Source organism: Puma concolor, chromosome B2 (genome assembly GCF_028749965.1).
Source record: "Puma concolor isolate L17-30 chromosome B2, mPumCon1.1.hap2, whole genome shotgun sequence".
Classification (NCBI taxonomy): Eukaryota; Metazoa; Chordata; class Mammalia; order Carnivora; family Felidae; genus Puma; species Puma concolor.
This window is the reverse complement of record NC_141671.1, coordinates 129,891,568-129,897,331: the sequence shown is the minus strand read 5'-3', so window position 1 is coordinate 129,897,331 and position 5,764 is coordinate 129,891,568. Positions and strand designations below refer to the sequence as shown.

Sequence of the window (5,764 nt, the reverse complement as noted above, 5' to 3'; positions counted from 1 at the left end):
GGGGCAGAGAAAGAGAATTCTAAATAGGCTCCACACTGTCAGCACAGAGCCCAATATGGGGCTCAAACCCATGAACCATGAGATCATGACCTGAGCTGAAACCAAGAGTCAGATAATTGACTGAGCCACCCAGGCACCCCTGTTTGCCTGTTTTAACTACCTGCATATCATTTAACCTCATTGCTCCCTTGCATGAAGTTCAGTACCATCTCAAGTTCACTACCAACCCCAGACATTCTTAATTTTCTCTTGGACTAGTCTAATAGACTCCTACACAGTCTACCAGTAAAATCATAATTAGTCTTCCCCAAGCTGCTTTTCCTAATCTACTTCTCATTATTGCTAAATTTATCTTAGTGAAGCAGAGCTTTGAGCATCAATGGCATAGTTCCTTAAAAAATATGTCATGGTGTGCCATGCTTTTAGTAAGTGAAATCTACACTCTTTAATTGGGCATTCAATCCCTTGTATTTTTCTCACCATGCCTCCCCATTTTTTAAGTATGTCTCTCACTATATCTTTAAATTTTTTTGAATGTTTATTTTTGAGAGACAGAAAGAAACAGAGCACAAGAGGAGGAGGGGCAGAGAGAGAGGGAGACACAGAATCCGAAGCAGGCTCCAGGTTCTGAGCTATCAGCACAGATCCCAACATGGAGCTCGAACCCATGAATTGTGAGATCATGACCTGAGCTGAGGTTGGATGCTTAACTGACTGAGCCCCCGGGAGCCTCATGTCTATGTCTTTTACAAAGATTCTATGCTATTGGTTCCTAAATGTAGCCAATGATCAGAATATCCAAGCTGTTGAAGACTGAATCCTATGTTTGACTAGGAACAAAAGAATTTTTTTTTCACAAGATAAATGGTTGATTCTGATATCTGATAAATTTGCAAACTACTGTTCTAAATATTCAACATGAAACATACATCATATATTTTTTCTCATCTGATCCATTTCACTTGCAGGGTCCTCCTCCATTTTTAGCTAATGAATTGCAGTCAAAACTTCTCAGACCTAGTCCCCAGTTTGCCTCATCCTGAAGTTCCAGGTACCGTGCTAAGCACTTTACATTCTTTCATTTAATCTTCAACTCTGCTATGAGATAGATATAATTGATGCTAAGAGAGCTGTCCAAGAATATACACACCTAGAAGTCAGCACCAGGATTTGAACAGAAGCTGCCAAAACCCAAAATATTAAGAGAAAAGCATATTTTATTGGGACTTACACCAATTATACAAACCCTATTCACTTATTTTATATCAATTATCTTGCCACATGATTTTATGATCTTGTATAATGGTAATTCTACCTTGTTGAAATGTTTACTTATGATATTTGTTTTAGCTTCAGCTGTGTTTTCTTTTAGATTGGTTCCTGTCACTGAAATCTGCAATGAGGAAAAGCATTACAGAATCACAACTTTTCAAGCTATAGTGATTGAATTGTGATTAACTTGATTCACTAAACATCGATTCATCTCTTCTTAGATATCTAAAGGTATACAAAATAGCAAAATCTGGTGATAAGTAATAGTTTCTAGAAATATCAGAGGCTCAGGAAGGAGTGCCCTGGGGAAAGGAGAGGGGTCTGGAAGGTGGACAATTCAGTATCTCAATTTGTAAGGTATAAGAGTAAATGAAAATAACTTTTATCCGTTTATGAAAGGCAAAGAGAAGTTTTCCCCCTTACCTTTTCCCTTAGAGTGTTTTCTTGGACACATATTAAAACTGGGTCCTTCTACTAACCTTTGCAGGGGTTTTTAAATGTTCATTTATTTATTCTGAGAGACAGAGAGAGAGAGCACGTACAGAAGCAGGGGAGGGGCAGAGAGAAGGACAGAGAAAATCCCAAGCAGGCCGCATGGTGTCATTGCAGAGCCCCATGAAGAGTTCAGTCTCACAAGATCATGACCTGAGACAAAATCAAGAGTTGGATGCTCAACTGACTAAGCCACTCAGGCGCCCTCTTCCTCTAACCTTTGGAACAGAGACACTGATCTCCCTGAGGATTAAGCCCAGTCTCCATTTGCCCAAATAGGACCTTCTGGATTATTAGTTCCATTCTGGAATTCATCTTGTTTAGGTAAAAGCACTTGTTTTCTTGTGGTCATAAAAATTCTTAGCCTTGGAAAATCCCAAGTTAATTTTCTAGCACTGCCTTAGAAACAGATTTCTAGTCATGCCATGTTTTCTTAAAAGTTACATGCTTATACTGAATATTGCCTATTTCTGAACTTCTAAATGAAGCAAAACTATATTTCTGGAAAGCAATAACATTTCTTACATGTCCTCCTTGATGTCGTCATTACACGTCCCCTTTTTGTACAGTGTTTTCCCATTATTGCATTATTCTCAAAACAAGCTAATAAAAAGCACATAAAGTTGCTACCTTTTCTCCCATATACAAATGCCAGAATTGATATACAGAGATGGCTAAGAATTTGTCCAGTAAGATATGTATAGGAAGGAGGACTGAGGCAATAACCATCCTTCTGGCGTTCTGCCCATCAGTCTTCCTCTTTTCTGTCAGTTTTGACAGGTGTTTTGAACATGACAGAATCCTTGGAAGAACCGCTCCTTTCTCCTACAACTTATGGCAGAAGCAAGCAGGCTGGCCTGCCTCCCCATACCTCCACCTCAATGTCTTAAACCACTGAGCAAAGAAAAGCAGTTAAAACAATCAGGAAACAAATATGTAGCTCTGTAAAAATGTCACGAAAATTAATACTCAAAGTGCTCTATGACTGTATCATAATGATTCTCAAGCTGATATTTTATTTTCATAGCAAATGCCAAAGAAACTCCACCAAGATTGAAATTAGAAAATAATATTAAGCTGAAGGAACCAGAACAAAATAATATTTTCATTTTATCTCTCAAATCAGGATTTATCTGACTAATAACATTTCTGGGTTCATGTGTATTTAGCAATTTACTGAGGGCTACGCTGATATTTCAGGGATTCTTGTGAATCCTATGAAATAAATGAGTTTGCTGGGGACTGTGTGGCAGATAGCAGTCAATTGTTTTTACTAGTTAAATCTATTGATAATATAAGAAGAAAATAACAGACCTGTGAAAACTGCAATAGGAATTAAAGGGCTGATTTTGTTAGAACACAGCGTATGTGTCTTGTTTTGAAGTGTATATAACTACAGGGTTTTTAATGAAGAGAAAAATGTAGTTTCGTATTGATCTTTACTCTTAATGTTCCCTCATTTCCTCTTTTGAAATCTGATAGTACTTTGTGCAATCTTGAGATACTTGTAATGAATTACATTACTCTAGAGTAATTTATAGTCCTTTTAAGCTGTTGCTGAGTATGTTTCTCCAGGTTAGGCACATGCTGGATATTCCCCTTCTTCCTATAACACCTAGCTCAGTATCTGGTTAAAAACATGTTTGAATATTGAAAAAATTATTCAAAATCATGATTAATAAAAACCTTTCCCAAAATTTTTCCGTCAGAACCTCTACTTCCTTGGACTTTTCCGGGAGGAAGATGAAATTTGCCAGCATGATCGGTATAAATTTTGCAAGATTACGGGATAGAACTCACAGTCAAGCATTATTACCTAACATCCTTCTAAAGGATGGAGGCAGCTTGCCAACTAGCTGTCTTTGCTATTCTAAGATGTAGCTTTAACTTTCTAAAGTTTAAATATTGCTACTAAGGTTTTGCTTTTAAATCTTTCTTCAGCTTTTCAAACATGTCTTGTGGACTATTTTACAGTTATCCTGAGCTGTGTGGCGAAGTGGGGTGGGGGTGGAGCAGGGTTCAAGGACAGTTTCTAATGTCCCAGAGAATTAAGGAAATGGAGAGAGTCCTACATGAAGAAATGTGTGGCTGTGCAAACAGAAGTCCTGTGGTAGATAACATTCTATAGGATGTCATTTCTTTGAAATTCTAACATTGCATCAATAAATATTTTTTTGGCATGTCAAGGACATTTATCTCAAAAATTTTTATCAAAAACATAAATATACTCATTAATCTTTTACCAGCTGATACTCTAAGATAAATATAAATATTAGAGAAATAAGCTTGGAAAGGGCAGCACAGGCAAAATAAATGTTTGTTCAAAAGGGGAATTTAAAAGTGTCAACAAGGAGTATCTTAGATCTCCATAGGAGATATGGCTAGTCCACTTGCTTCGCAGTTTTACTGTAGGCCTGCCCTGGATAAGGGTGAGCATTTCATTAGCCATTGGCGTCCCTTCTTAGCATTTATTCTTGGTACTTGAGAAGAGACTCTATCTTATAATGACACTAAAGCTGCTTTTCCTCTCCTGGGAGCTGTGTTAACAATAGCACATTCCTTTAGCAATCACTGTGAGTGGCAAGGCAAGGACGCCTTCCATTCTGATGCTGTCTGGAAATGTTCTCCTGCATTTTTCAAGCTCCAGATTAATCTGAAGCCTCTGCTCACACATTGTGCTGCTATTAGTATTATATCTGCTGCATGGATATGAAGAGATAATATCAAGTGATGAATAATGTATTCTAAAAATACAGCCCAAAAAAGTAAGGTTGACATTTTATTATAGTAGAATCTATGGAATCAAATTTACGCTTGTCAAAAGATCATAAATGGCCTTTGAAAAACCATGGCAAAAGAGATTTCCAACTATAACAGAAGTCATTTAGTGGCTGGAAAGGTCCGAAATATCCGCCAAGGTCAAAAGAATTGAGAGAATTACATTTTATCTTTTGCTTTTCATGTGAACAATGATTCACCCATCAGATACTCAGAAGAAAGCTGTATTTTGTATGGCTGTAAGATTAGCTGATACTATCTGTAAGTTGATATTAATTTCCTTGTTTGCTGAAATTGACTGGACAGAACATGTTTCTGTTTAATGCTTCAGAATACTAAGTTCTTTTTTATATTTATGAATATATAATTTTGGTTGGGTTCATGAAGAGAAAAATAGAAAATTGTAATAATATGGGTTTTTTTGGAAGTGAAGGTCATAGCATTCATACAATTTTCAAAGGGTTCCTATATGCCAAAAACAGCTGGCATACACAAGTTGAGATAGTCTGGAAGATTTAAATAGGAGACTACGTATAAAGTGTGGGAAGTTATAGGAAAATCATGTTGATAACGCAATATTCTTGGGCTTACACCATACAAGAAAAGAACCACCAAGCAGAGGGAAAGTGGTAAGAGGGAAAGGTAGCTGGAAGAAGAGGCATAGAGGCCCATGCAGAGATAGCTTCCTGACAGTAACCGTGAACTTCAGTTGATAGGTGATACCATCTGAAGGTGATCTCTCCTTCTTCCTCCTAGGTGGGAGCCAGAAGATACTCTGATCTCATTCTCATTTCACTTTCTGTTCTCATAGTCATACACTAATTGGCAGAACCCTGGAATCCAGCGGGCAAAGAAACCTGTGATGTAGGCCAAGTGGAAGAGTCTCCAAGGACATTGAAAAAGATGATAATGGTAGGAATTGGATCCAGAGAATGAATGAATGAATGAATGAATGAATGATTACACATGTATAATATTATATATAGTGTTATACACATTTACATATAATGTATATAGGTATATATTTTTAACTATGTTAATATAACTGTATATCTATATCTATATTTATATATGTATCATCTATATCTAGCTCAGTTCTACCACTAAAGCAAGGTTACCTCTTGTTAACTCATTTTCTCCTGCAAAGTAGAAATGTGTCTCCTTGTGACTCTCACATTTGTTCAAATTCTTATTCTTAACTCTCCAGAGCATGGTTTGGTAT

At 36.9% G+C, this 5,764-nt stretch overlaps 1 long non-coding RNA gene across 1 annotated transcript; it reads left to right on the top strand.

Moving 5' to 3' along the window:
* Positions 1 to 973: 973 nt before the first annotated feature.
* Positions 974 to 5,455, top strand: LOC147581254 (uncharacterized). Its single transcript, XR_015250882.1, has 3 exons — positions 974 to 1,051; positions 1,373 to 1,503; positions 5,354 to 5,455. It is a non-coding gene; the product is annotated as an uncharacterized LOC147581254 (long non-coding RNA).
* The last annotated feature ends 309 nt before the right edge of the window (positions 5,456 to 5,764 follow it).